Raw genomic sequence first — 13,396 nt, forward strand, 5'->3', positions numbered from 1 at the left:
CACGATGATTATACGAGAAATTCCAGGAAGTTTTTGGACCACGACTCTTTAATCATTCGGGAAGTGAAAAAAGGAAGTTGGCTATTTTTTATTATGTGTTTTTTCTGAGTCACTCTATTAGTGGGCTTTAGAAGGATGTAAGACTGACAACAAGTATTTCCATTTTGACACTCCATAATGCTATTTTCACAGGCAAGGGTGTCAGACTCGGGTTGGTTCGCGAGCCGCAATAACGTCAACTTGATTTGATGATCAGATATAATTTTTTAAATTTTTATAAATGGATTAAAATAACTGGATCAAAAGCCCTAACTTTTCCATTTTTTATAGCTCTAAAACAATGTTTATTTGAGCTTTTTTTTCTTAGTAAAGGAAAATCTTTTTTAATCATTATGTTACATATTATAGTGGAAAACAGAAAATATTTGTATATATATATTTAGATTTTACCAAATGATTTTTGAACTAAAAACACAGAAAAAATGTATTAAAAAAGGACAATTGTTGATTTAAAGTTGGGAAAATCATGAATTATTATATACATATATAATCTTCATTTTAATTTGATCCTAAAACAAAAAAAAAACCTCATGATATACTTTCTCGGGCCACACAAAATGATGTGTTGGGCCAGATTTGGCCCCCGGGCCGCCACTTTGACACCTGTTATATACCTTATAAGTTGAGTATTTAGTGTTCTTCTATTTGTTCTGTTTTGATTAGACGACAATCTTTCCTTATTGACTTGCATCTTATCTTTGTTTTCTAATTCAAAAAAGAACAGTTTTTATCTACAATAGGAACATTGATTTCATCACCAATGTTTAATGCTAGTTACATATTTTATTATGTCAACACACTAGCCATATTTCAAAGGCCTTAGTGACAGCTAGTGGCGAATCTTGAGCATCACATCAGAACCAAAGTCAATTCCTGCACTACTATTTAGTCCACACAATTTTGCTATCATTCCAATAAACAAACAAGAAAATACCCCAATAGACTTTAGTAGAATAATAATTAAGCCGTTTTAGTAGATAATGACCGTTTCTACAATGTGTTGAATTGCATGTTTCTGTTAAATAAAAGAATTTAACCCAACTATTCATTACCAGCTTTGGGTGTGTACCAATCTGCCATCTTTGGGGATTTCCCGGCCTGATTATCCTACGATTCTTATTTTTCATGGCAAAAGTGCAGTTGAAAAAAACACAAAAATGTCTGCCCCCAGAAACTGGTTTCAATCGGTGGTTTAGATGTCTATTTCCCGTGTCTAGCACCATTTGAAATCAGTGTTCTGGTGGACGGCGCCGCATCTAGATCCCGTCCCAGGTCATAAAGGTCAAGCCTGTTCCAGGCCGGACCCAGATCCCGTCCCAGGTCAAAGGTCGAGCCCGTTCTAGGCCGCCTTTGCTAATAACTGATTTCTCCTGGTGCATAGAGCCCCCATCACAGGCCTTCTAGCACCATTTGAAATCGGTTATAAAACCGTGGGTCAAAGCATCGGAGCGCAAAGACTGGTCAAGAAAAGTTGACATGGTATATGGTACAATAATCATATCACTTGTATGAATCATTCTTATTGAATATGAAGGAGTAATGTCAATATTACTGTTAGAATTGCTGTGTTATATTCTAGATTCCTGTTATCTTATATAATGACAGACACTTTTCAGTCTTTGGATTTTACATGTAACATTGTTAAAAGTAACATAGAATTAATAAACTGCACTGGTGGTTGTATTTTGACGGTACTGTATTACAGTGGCAGGGCCTTCAAGCATTCTCTGCTGGCCTAAGAAATATCTGAATCATATGTATGATATTTTGTCTATGAATACTTATTAAATCATTCCAAATTGTCTGTTATCTTCCTTTCATTGCTTTTCCCTCCTGGTTGCACTGCTTCCAGATGTGTGTTTTAATTTTTAAGCATTTAACCAATCACATTTCAGCCATTATTTGTTGACAGGGTCAGAAATCTGCCTCAAGGCCTTCATAATCACTTCTGCAGGCTCTGCTGCATTAAACAAGCATCGATAAGACTGTTGCTTTAACGGTTAAAGCAACAGTCTTATCGATGCTTGTTCACAAACCGCCACTGCTGCATTATGAGATACTACTACATACACGTATAGTAAGTGATACAGTGGGAAAAAACGTGTGCACAAGAAGCCACAAGATGTCATCAGAGCGCCTCCAAGAAAATTGCCTTTCCAGAGGGGGAGCTGACTAGTTTGTTTTCATCACCCAATGGTCTCTTGTTCAAGTACCAAGACCCCACCCGGTGCCCATCTAACTCGGCATACATGGAAAAAGCTCACCCAATCATCTGACCCTCACATTACAAAGTACTTAGTCGGAAAAATACACACAAAGCGCGGGAGAAAGAAAAATAGGAGCTCATCTCCCAAGAGACATAAACGGTGAATTCCATTTTTTTTTGTGCCAGTTGTCCCTTCTTGAATTGACCATTTATGGCGAATTACGTACGGTACATTGACCTAATGTATCACCAAATGTACGTTTTAAAAAGCAAATAAAAGTTGCCAGGTTAATCCAGCATATTGACAGTTGGGTCCAAACAACACCTGCGATGACCTCCTGAGACTTTTCCTCGGGACACCCAGGAAGTTTTGTTTTTCTTCTAAAAACACATGCAACATTCGTAAAGGCAGGACCGTTGGTAATTCTACGTAGACGTTGTGTGGGTGGTCCATACTTCTTTTCATGTTAACATGCTTGGCGTTATTCATTGGCGCTTATATTCCCTTTTCAAGTCCGAAATGAGGCAATTGTTTTCAGGTCTTTCCTCAACATTTTAAGGACTTGAAATGATTCACAAGGAACTTTATGCTTAAACTCGGTCTTTCCGACAATGAGATCATCGCTAACATGCTTTAGCTGGAATTATTTCCAAAACAAAGTCCTTTATGTAAACTATATTAAAGTAAAGGCGTTCTGTGATCAGCAATATGGAGCAACAACATGGTTTTCTTCTTGAAAAAGTTGCAAATTTAAGACGAATCAAGCCAAGGTTCAAAATGGTGACCTTGATTTTTCAATGGCCAAATCATTGACAGGGCCATAAAACAGTATGTAACCAAGAAGAAATGGCCACAATAGGCGGCAAATAACTGCAATGCTTTAGCCAGTTGAGCACGCGGCACTTGACGGGCGCACATGGCGGCGACAAGTGTTTCTGGGCAGCTTAGCATTCCCAGGATGCTCAAGTATGCCAACGTTTACTGGAAAGTATCAACAGAATGGGAGCTAGGGGGTAAATCCACTAAGACAATTACAGACTTTTGGCTCAGGTTTTCGAAAAAAGTCAAGTAGAAACAAAAACAACTTGATTCTGGTTGTTAGGAAGTAGAACGCCAAAGAGGGTACATTTTTTATCGGGACGTTGTCAACTTGCTTTATGCCAAGGATGTCAGACTCGGGCTGGTTCGCGGGCCGCTTTAACGTCAACTCGATTTTACGTGGGCTGGACCATTTTAGATATAATATTTAGATTATTTGTTTTATTCATGGATTAAAAGAACTGGATTAAATGGCCTGAATATTCAGTTTTTTTTAAAGATCTGAAACAATATTTGATGTTTTTTTTTCTTAGTTAAGAAAAATCTATTTTAATCATTATGTTTCATATTATAGTGGAAAACTGAAAATATTTTTATGTATTTTTAGATTTTACGAAATGATTTTTGAACTAAAAACTGAAAAAAATGGATTAAAAAATGACACTTATTGATTCAAAAGGGGGAAAATCAGGAAACGTAATATACATCTATACTCTTCATTTTAATTTGATCCTAAAACAGAAAGTCTGCACTCATGATTGACTTTCCTGGGCCACACAAAATAACGCAGCGGGCCAGATATAGCCCCCGGGCCGCCACTTTGACAACTGCATGACAACATGGGCCTTGTTAGACTAGTCGGGTGCCTTAAGATGACAATGCAAGTTCCTCAAGGGCGCACATGGCAAAAATCCTGGAACTAAAACCTTGATTTACCAAGAAAGAGCTCCTTATCTTGATGCATTGCCTTGGCGGCAGTTACCTTGAGCTCCCTCCGACCGTCTGGCACGATCTTTCCACATCCTCATTTATTTAAAAATGTTTAGCAGTTCCCTTTAACCCTAGCCAATTCACACAGGCCAAATCACGAGAAAAATAAGTCCAAATTTGGAACATAGTAACCTTTAAACCGTGCCACTAGCGTTTCTTACAGTACGCCAGTTGCAGTTTCGAATCCGATCCGATCCATCACGTGTAACGGCAGAGAAGAACTAAAAGAACTCCGTTGTTTCTTTATCTCATGCCAGCTCGCTGCCGTCGCTCGCCTTTGATTGCTAAAGCAGGATGATTAGTAGCCGGTCCGCCCAAAAACACATGGCGCCCATTAACTCGCCGTCGATTCTTACCGCGGTGAACCTCTTTTGCGCGCTTATCTAAAAGTCCCGCCTTGGGACGTAGAGTTCGTCCTGATCTTTGAATACCATCATGCTTTGAACTGGCCGCTCCAGGCGGGGGGATGCTTCGGCCCCCCGGGCGAACCTTGGAACCAGCATTTTAAGAACGTTTGCCGTATTCTCTCCGAACTCTGCCTACTGAGGAGATTACGGTCCTTTGGAGTGTGCAGGACACTGCTGAGGACTTTTTGCGATACTGTGGTGGTATCTATAGTGTTTTACGCAGTGGTCTGTTGGGGAGAGGAACAGGAACAGGCTAGATAAGCTGGTCAGGAGGGCCAGCTCTGTTCTGGGCTGTCCTTTGGACTCTGTGGAGGACGTGGGAGAGTGGAGGATGCTGACCAGGATGATGTCCATCATGGACAGCACCTCCCAATCCTTGCATTAGTCTGTGGAGTCCCTCCAAAGCTCTTTCAGCAATAGACTGCGGCACCCTCATTGCAGGAAGGAGCACTTCCTCCCATCACCTGTCAGGCTCTTTAACAAAACAAATGGCTGAGTGTTAAGGCCTACCATATTCATGCATGTACATCTATGTGTATGTTTGTATATATGTGCTTATATATGTATGTGTATGTATGTATATATGTGCTTATATATGTATGTGTATGTATGTGTATATGTGCTTATATATGTATGTGTATGTATGTATATATGTGCTTATATATGTATGTGTATGTATGTATATATGTGCTTATATAAATGTATGAGTATATATGTGCGTATATATGTATATGTATTTATGTATATATGTGCTTATATATGTATGTGTATGTATGTATATATGTGCTTATATATGTATGTGTATGTATATATGTGTATATACTTGTATGTGCACGTATGTGTATGTATATATGTGTATATATGTGTATGTATATGAATATATATGTATATATCAGCAACCATCTTATTTATATATTTATTCATGCATTTATTTATTAACTTACCTATCTGTTTATGTCTAAAATGTATTTCTCTGTCTGTATTCTCACCCTGTTGCTACACTGCGACAACGAAATTTCCCGAATAAACTTATCCATTCCAAGAACCACTCCGCCGCTCTAAGAATCCGCGTCAGGTGTGCTCGCCCGCTAGGTTGAAAAAGAGGAGGCTAATAAACAGCTACAACGAGAGACAGATGTCCGACAGGTATGCGGCGCTCTATTTTTAATAGCCTTGTCGTCAGCAAAATGGCGTAAGGGTTCTCAGAAGACAGATTTTACTTGGAAAAACGAATCAAAGTGCAAGGTTGCCAGTTTAAATTCACTGTGAAAACAAAAAACAAAAATTCTATGTCACGGATGGGAAGAAATTGGACGTTTAACGTTGTCAATTCCAGTTCAGTCATTGGATGGATGGTGCATATTAGTTGAGAAAAGGACTTTGGAGTGTCAATTTTACAAGCGCTCATTGATGTTCAATGGCTTTTTGATGAGGAGGGCGGGGTTGGAAATAAAGCCGTGTCGTCATGTGGCGAACCTCTCATTGCGGGTGATTAACGTGGTTTCAAGGAAAGCCCCACACGGTTGCGGGGCAAATGTGGGTTAAGTAACACATACGTAATGCTCTCAGATTAATAGTTGGAACGGAGAATGTGCAAATTGTAAACTCACGTGTTTCTGAACTTCAAATATTCCTGCAAAACTGACTTTTAATAAGTTTTGGCTGCTAAACAAATGGAAAAATGGAATCATGCTACTTCTTTCAACTGATGGGGTGGCACTTATGATTAAATTACGTAATATACACTGCGCTTTTTAAAAATGTGTATATATAAAATGTTAATCATTATTCTTTTTGATGTAGTATTTACTATTTGTTGTGTGTGGGGTTTTTGAACTAAAAACACAGAAAAAAATGATTAAAAAATTACAATGAGGGAAAAATCAGGATATTTAATATACATCGGACGATTTTTGATATAATATTTAGATTTTTTTAAATAAATGGATTAAAAGAACTGGATTAAAAGCCCTGAATATTCATTTTTTTAATAGATCTAAAACAATGTTTATTTTAGCTTTTTAAAATATATTTTTAGATTTTACAAAATGATTTTTGAACTAAAAACAGAAAAAAATGATTAAAAAATGACAATTATTGATTTGAAAGGGGGAAAATCAGGAAAAGTAATATACATATATACTCTTAATTTTAATTTGATCCTAAAACACAAAATCAGCACTCATGATTGACTTTCCCGGACCACACAAAATGATGCGGCGGGCCAGATTTAGCCCCCGAGCCGCCACTTTGACACCCATGACTTATCCATCTATCGCCATCAATGGCAGCCAATGAGGTAAGCTAGTAAAAAAACAAAAACAAAAAAACTGTACATCTATGTACACAATTGAGCCAAGTAAAAAAGTCTCCACACATGTATTTTTCAAGTAAGACTATGTGACGTTTTGAACAAGTCAGTGCACGCGGCATGTTGTTTTCCATCCAGCAACCACGGAAAAAAGAAAGAACCTGGAGGCTCCCACGCTATGAACCATCCACTTCCATCACATATCACTGCCCGATACGAATCCCCATGGCCATGATTCTTTGCTCCTAAAGTCTTCCCTTCGAGTCAATGTTTGGATAACCTACTGTAAATTTCTATATACGTACATAGATCAAATTCAAGAAAGCGGCCCCGTGAGAACAATATTCCCCCAGTCCGCCTTTGCCATATTTCCCAATGATTTGCGAGTTCGACTCTGCCACTTGGACATTTGGCTTCCTATCTACACCATTGTAAGTACAACCCATCATTTACAAGGTTTCGTGCATCTATTTCGTCTCAGGCATTCCAAAAGGAGAATGATGGCACCACCAACCATTCGTGCATACCGTATTTTCATGACTATAAGGCGCACTTAAAACTCTTAAATATTCTCCAAAATAGACAGTGCGCCTTATAATCCAATGCGCCTTATATATGGAAAAAACAGAAAACCAAAAACCACCACTGTCGGATATTAAAAAACACAAACGCCTGAACTGAAACAATACTGTTAAATATTCAGATCAGCCATCTTAGTTTACAAAATCTTCCATCATATAGATCCTCCCCCACTGCAAGATTTGATACAAAAAAATCCAAAACATCAACAATGGCTGGCTCTAGAGGTGACTGTAAAGTAGTGAGTGCTTCATACCTGGATATCAATAGCAATTACCGTATTTTCACGACTATAAGGCGCACTTAAAAGTCTTAAATTTTCTCCAAAATAGACAGTGCGCCTTATAATACAGCACTTCCCAAAAGGTCAGCGGCGATTGTTATTTGTAGCCGTCTACAACTTTTTTGGGGAAAATGGTGTCGTTGAACAAACAGCCATCGGGTCGCGACATCCCCGGGACATCTGGCCCGTCCCAATTTAACGGAGCGGAACGGCCATTTTTTCCTTTACGAGCCGCCGTCTAGCGTCGTCGCCCGCTAAGTGACCCCCGGTGACAATCCGCGTGCAGGTGTTAAAGCATAGTGGCGCCTAATTAACTCCTTCCTGTTAGCTCTAGGACCCCCAGCGTTGGCTATTGTGGCTTTACAATAGAGCCACGAGGGCAAGGAGTAAAGGAGGCCGTTCACGTGTGCCCCGAGAGGCCGTAAACGGGGGCCTTTGTCTTAATAAATAAAGATAAACGAGCCACGTGTTGACTTTTTTTCATATGAAAATCTACGCCAAAGCCGTATTCAAATCTACGCGTGAAGACCATCAAGCATTCCAAGTTAGGCTTGTGTATTGACGCCATTCTAGATGTGTATTGACGGTAGACATGTTATGTCTTTTCATTTGATGGGCAATGGCGACGTGGTCAAAAAAATGGAAAAAGGCATGGTGCAAGATATGTCTAACGGACCAAAAAAATAATTGAATTGAATTGTCATGGTACAAGTATAATGAGAAGTAATAAATACGTAGTCAACATAATGTATAAGTAGTAGTCAACATAGATAAGTAGTCAACATAATGAATAAGTAGTAGTCAACATAGATAAGTCATCAATATCATAAATAAGTAGTCAACATAATTAATTATTGGTCAACATGTTAAATTAGTATTAAAGCAGTAGCCAACGTAGATAACTAGTCAACTTAATAAATAAGTAGTAGTCAACTTAATAAACAAGTAGTAGTCAACTTAATAAACAAGTAGTAGTTAACATAAAGTAGTCAACATTGATAAATAGTCAACAGAATAAATTAGTAGTAGTCAACATAGATAAGTCATCAATATTATAAATAAGTAGTAGTCAACACAATAAATGGGTAGTAGTCAGAATAGATAAGTAGTCAACATAATAAATAAGTAGTAGTCAACAGAAAGTAGTCAACATCGATAAATAGTCAACATAATAAATAAGTAGTCGTCAACATAGATAAGTGGTTAACATAATAAATAAGTAGTAGTCAACATAGATAAGTAGTCAACATAATAAATGAGTAGTAGTCAACAGAAAGTAGTCAACATCGATAAATAGTCAACATAATAAGTACGGAATATTCAGGGCTTTTAATCCAGTTCATTTAATCCATTTATACTTTCCTACTAGAACCAAATTCACATTTCTGATTTTTTTTTTAAAGCTAATTGCTATTACCTGGAGATGTTCTAATAGGAATTAAAATATAAATAAAAAGGACATTAGCCCTTACTAGAAAGCAACCTTCATGAGTACTTGGAATCTTGAAGCAAGCACTCAAAGAGTTATTGGCGCCAAGTACACCCCCCAAAAAGCTTGTTTTGACTTGAAACGAAATAAGTGCGTCTAAAAAAATAATAGCTGTAATTGGACTCCTCAGGGAGGGGGGGCAGCCGTTGTAGCGCTTTGTACTGTACAAGTTGACACGTGTTGAATGATTTCTACGTATCCACCCATTACGTCGTCAAAACTTTTTATATCCACCAAACGCACTGAATTCTCACTGTTGTTTATCAACAAATGGACAAATGGAACTGAATTCAATATGTATCTACGCCCTTGAAATTTAAAAATAGAAAACAGGCTTATTTTTATTAGTCAGCCAAAGCGTGGGGAGAGTGGAGACTTGCTATTTTTACCAAAATGCCCTCCAACAATTTTGAGAAAATGTCTAAAAATGGTAAACATACTGACTACTTGCTCGGCCCAGGCCAAGGCAGCAATAAAATTAGATTGAATCAAAGTGTATTTGAAATGTCCAAAAAGTCAAAATATGGCTGCAGAGTTGCCACAAGAATAGCGATTTTATGACCTGAAAATATCCTTTATTTTTTTCCCCTTAACTCTTCAGTCAGATTTATGTAGGGATCTCAATAATAATCTAATAATCCAGATTTACTGCTAACCACTTTCTTCACTTTGTACCGATGTTTTTATGTGACCATTTAGTCAAGTGGTTTTAGCTCAAAAATCAATTCGTAAAATCTAAAAATAGATATAAAAAAAAAAAGCTCAAATAAACATTGTTTTAGAACGATAAAAAACTGAATATTCAGGTCTTTTAATCCAGTTCTTTTAATCCATTTATAAAAAAAAAATCTAAATATTATATCTAAAATAGTCCGGCCCACATTAAAATCAAGTTGACGTTAAAGCCACTTAGTCAAGTGTTTTTAGCTCAAAAATCAATTCGTAAAATCTAAAAATATATTAAAAAAACATTTTAATCAATTTTTTTCTCTGTTTTTAGTTTAAAAATCATTTTGTAAGATCTAAAAATATATAAAAAAGCTAAAATAAAGCCATTGTTTTAGAACTATAAAAAAACTGAATATTCAGGTCTTTTAATACAGTTCTTTTAATCCATTTATGAAAAAAAAATCTAAATATTATATCTAAAATAGCCCAGCCCACATTAAAATCATGTTGACGTTAAAGCGGCTCACGAGCCAACCCGAGTCTAACACCCTTGTCCTATTACATCACTTGGGTAGTAGCTATGGCCGATGATTTTCCGAGACCTATCACCAAATGTCACCGTGCCCCTATCCGGCACCCCCGGAAAGGAAAAAAAAGTCAGGAAGTTATGTTTCGAGCGATTTAGTCTGCTATCAGTGTTCCAGTTCATCTCCTATCATCCATCCTGTGTTTGCTAGCAACCAGGTTTGCTTTGGGGCGCGGACAGCGACCAATCAAAACAATGAGTAAAGCGTTCAATCCCACGTTGCCCAAAGGCCAAACATTTCCAGATTACGACGTCCTGTTAGTCCACAGTAAAAAAAAAGTGAGGTTATTTATAGTTTCCTCCGAAGAACTGATTTCACAGGTTTTGACTGAATTTAATGACCCACTCAAATGATTCATCAAGACGCACCTTAAAGACAAACTGAGGAAAGATTAAAAAAAAATGGATGATAGTGTATTAAAAGAAGTGAAACTGAACATTTTATTTTTAGGTTTAAGGTTGGGCATTATACTAATTAAATTAGTCTATTAGGTGTAATTTCTAAGTGGGTACGTAGTGTATTTGACTATTTAAGGATATGTTAACATTTTGACTGTCACTACCAGCAAATAAGTTCAATTTTGGCAATGTATGAGAGTTTTTTTGGGTGTATTATTTTAGTCATTGGGATGGCCAAGCCCATTTGTGAGTCTGAAATACAAATAAGGTCATTTTATGGCTCTTCCTGGGCGGGAATGTCACTAATAGACTTTAACTTTGTGATTATACAAGGTAGCAAGGATGGTCAAGGATGATTTGGTCACTCAAAGGTTTTTCCGCTTCTTTTCATGTAAAGGACATTCTTAAATGACGCAATCAAAAAATACTCCTTACCTTGCATGTTTTGGAATGTGCTTGAAGAAATGCCAGGCATCCGTAGCCCTTTTTTGTTGCGTACTCTAAAAAATAAGAAATACATATATTAGTTTTCAGTCAGTATTAAAGATTGCTGTTTAGAAAGTCTCTTTTCTTAATTTTGCATGTACAAATGCAGAATAAAAGGTACTAAATATGGTGTAAAAATCAATATTCTAGAGAACATGTGTCAAAGTGGTGGCTCGGGGGCCAAATCTGGCCCGCTGCATCATTTTGTGTGGCCTGGGAAAGTAAATCATGAGTGCTGACTTTCTGTTTTAGGATCAAATGAAAAAGAAGAGTGAAGATGTATATTAAATTTCCTGATTTTCCCGCTTTTAAATCAATAATTGTCATTTTTTTTAATCAATTTTTCTGTGTTTTTAGTTCAAAAATCATCTTGTAAAATCTAAAAATATATTTAAAAAAGCTCAAATAAACATTGTTTTAGATCAGGGTTAGGAAACCTATGGCTTAGGAGCCATATTCGGCTTATTTGATGGGTGTATATGGCTCAAAGCTAACCTGTTTGGTTAAATATGGGAACCGTTTGTTGCCTTTTTAATTGTATTTTTCTTCATTAGACTCTACTGTATGTATAGTTTCATAAATACTCATTGATTAATACATTGTCATATATTTTTACATTTAATTCTGAGTTTTGCTCGCAAGGAATGTCTAAAAATATGAATTGTTTATGGTTCTTTTCATCAAAAAGGTTCCCGACCCCTATTTTAAATAAAAAAACTGAATATTCAGGGCCTTTAAATCCAGTTCATTTAATCCAGTTATTAAAAAAAATCTAAATACCATATCAAAAATGGTCTAAAATAAATCAAGTTAAAGCGGCCTGCAAACCAACCCGAGTCTGACCCCCTTGATGTAATGTATGACTTTCTATTAAAATCAGCAGGGGGCAGTAGTACCGACACATTTTGAAAAACCCAGAACAGCTTGTTCACGTCTCTCTCTCAAAAAAAATAATAAAGATTGCTCTTAACTTAAATGGAGCGCAAGCCTAGCGGACCTTGACGTTGGCGTCCGTCCCTGGCACGGCACAGGTTAGCCAGCGGTGAAACCCCCGCCGCACGCCATACGTGGCATTACTCATTCGCCCAAGCCCCCCCCCCAGAAGCAAGACTACACCCACCGGCACTCTGCAGACTGAGTTTTGGAGTGTAAATCATGTTGACGCTCCAGCTGCAGCTCAGTTTAACTTAAAAAAAATGGGGGTGGGGTAGACACGCTAGCTGATTCAGCAACAGGTCTCCCCCCACAATGCTTGACTCACTGCAAACTACAGACTACATACAGACGGGCCTTCTCCAGGGAGTCATTCTGCAAATTTTCTGCTCTGTTAACTCATTAACGAGGTGTTGCGTGAAAGAAAACGTCTGTTCTGGAAGGGATTGAGTTTCACTTTGATCCAGACTAAGTTAGTAGGTAGTTTCGTAGTTTGGATATAGTGGTAGTGTTTACAAATGGTAGCTTGATGACCAACTTGAGAGTCACACGCCCGTCCTTTGTGTGGTGCTAAAGACAACGAGGCGCTAACTGAAAACATATCAGGGGACAAACATTCCCATTATTTAGGGATGGTGTCACAAGTCACATTTTGGGAGTGTCTAGAACAAGGGTGGGCAAACTTTTCGGCCCTGGTGGGGGCCATATTGACTTTAGAAATTTGACAGATGAGCCGGGTCAGCAGAAGATACGATACATATAAAAAAGTGCATCCGTTAATAGTACATATGAAACATAAACAGAAAAAAAGGACTAATGTATTAACATACTCATCACTCATCATTTCAGTAAAAAGTATAAAGTACAAATTCAAGTAAAAAGGAATGTATTAAGAAATATTAAAATGCCATTTAAAAAAAGATAGAGGGCCTGTAAAACTAAAAATAAGTAAGAGTGGACAGAGCTACTGCCACAAAAAAAAAAACAACATTATTTGGACAACGTCGGTGGGCCGGATTAAAAAGCCTAGCGGGCCGTACGTGGCCCCGAGCCGCAATTTACTTTCCCAGGCCACACAAAATGATGCGTCGTGCCAAATTTGGCCCCCGAACCGCCACTTTGACACCTGTGGTCTACAACCATCAACCTGCTGCACTTCCATGTCAACAACCCTTTAA

At 37.6% G+C, this 13,396-nt stretch overlaps 1 protein-coding gene across 1 annotated transcript in view; it reads right to left on the minus strand.

The window, feature by feature from the left end:
• Positions 1-11,233: 11,233 nt before the first annotated feature.
• The window catches only part of asb13a.2 (ankyrin repeat and SOCS box containing 13a, tandem duplicate 2), a 40,802-nt gene continuing 38,639 nt past the window's right edge, over positions 11,234-13,396 (minus strand). The window contains exon 7 of the transcript XR_013324676.1: positions 11,234-11,299. The gene's annotated coding sequence lies outside the window, so the exon portion shown is untranslated. The remainder of the gene's footprint in view (positions 11,300-13,396) is intronic.

This window comes from Stigmatopora nigra, chromosome 23 (assembly GCF_051989575.1).
Source record: "Stigmatopora nigra isolate UIUO_SnigA chromosome 23, RoL_Snig_1.1, whole genome shotgun sequence".
In the NCBI taxonomy this organism is placed as follows: domain Eukaryota; kingdom Metazoa; phylum Chordata; class Actinopteri; order Syngnathiformes; family Syngnathidae; genus Stigmatopora; species Stigmatopora nigra.